Source organism: Eurypyga helias, unplaced genomic scaffold (assembly GCF_000690775.1).
Source record: "Eurypyga helias isolate BGI_N326 unplaced genomic scaffold, ASM69077v1 scaffold15596, whole genome shotgun sequence".
Classification (NCBI taxonomy): Eukaryota; Metazoa; Chordata; class Aves; order Eurypygiformes; family Eurypygidae; genus Eurypyga; species Eurypyga helias.
The window spans coordinates 29,655-31,110 of NW_010258666.1; positions in this window are offsets into that span (position 1 = coordinate 29,655).

Here is a 1,456-nt window from a genome sequence, read left to right on the forward strand (position 1 = left end):
TGGCAGTTTCGGCGTAACGTGCTGGTGGAGACGACACTGAGCTGGGGCTCTGCAGAGCAGGGCTTGGGCTCCGACACACCCACAGGCTGTCTGCGGGACAGCCAGCAGCGATACACGGAGAAAGCTGGTTTGGCTGCCGTGCGCTGCTGCTTGGAGAGCTCCTGTGCTCCTGTAGCATTTGTCAACCACGGTTAATGGTGGAGAGAACTGGGTGCAGGTGGCTGGGTGGGTGCAGGCGCTTGGGGAACCATCTCTGGCGATGGGACGAGGAAAAGCCCAGGTGTTCAGTGAGGTGGACCACGTATGGACCCAGCCGGAGTCGAACGCTTCCATGTGGCCTTGCAGGAAAGCTTTTGGGATGCCTAGAGTCGCTCATCAGCTGGACTTTTCCTTTCAAAGCAGGAGGCACCAGCCGAAGACTCTGCCAGCCTTAAAGGTTTGAACCTGCATTGCCCGGGGGCTCCTCCTCACCATCAAGGCCGTCCCGCTTTGTCTGAAGTGCTTAGCGTTAACTGGTACTGTAAAGGGCGTTTGTGACTGAGGACTTGGGCACTGAGCGACCTCAGCTGTCGGGGTTGGGTGCCGGCAGGATTCAGGCCCCAAATCCATGAAGGTGTTCAGAAGCCCAAGACCAAGGCTGGTCTGACAAGCTACTACTTCTCCAAAGGAGAACTAATGGCTTATGTCCGCTCGTCTCCACTTGCAGACCCTTTTCCTTCACCCTGTCTGTGCCAGGTCTGGTGCTTCGTTCAGATTACGAGCAACGAGGGAGACTGGGTGGGTCGTGGGGGGCTGGAGGGGGAGTGGGGCCTCTATTTTGAGGGCAGGGAGCTACTGGATTGTTCCAGCTGCGAGTTACAACTTTCCCTGAAATGACCTGGCCTTAGTGCCAGCTGGGGGAGACGAAGATGCTGCGATTGCAAACAGTACCCAAATACCGGACTGGGATGTCCCTGCGGAGTGTGCCACCTCCTCACTCTCGGGGAAGGCTAACCAGCCAAGGGAGCATCAGACAGCCAGACCCTACAGCCCCAGAAGAGCCTATAGAGCAGCGTCTCTATTGCCTGTGGGCAGACAGCCCCAAAGAGGACGAGGAGTTGGAGGGGGCTGCAGCCTCCCCCTACTCCCAGTTGAATCAGCGGGGGGGGCACTAGGTACATTGGTGCAGAAGTGTCACTTGTTTGCGTGTCCCCCACGCCGCCCCACGGGTGGGGCTGCTGCCTACCCTGAGCAGCACAGGCTGGGGGCAGACATCCTTCCCTGGAGATCTGCACCTGCTCCCCAGCCCCTGGATGCTCTGGCAAGCAAAGAGGGGGCGAGAAACCGTCCTGAGACACAAGCTGCCCAGGTGTGGAGTGCTGTTGTGGGGAAGGCACACTGGCTCGGTGAGTCCCTCGTCTCCCGCCCTTCTGCGCACCTTGGGACCAGGCCTGGAGGTCAGCCAGGCCTGCGGGCA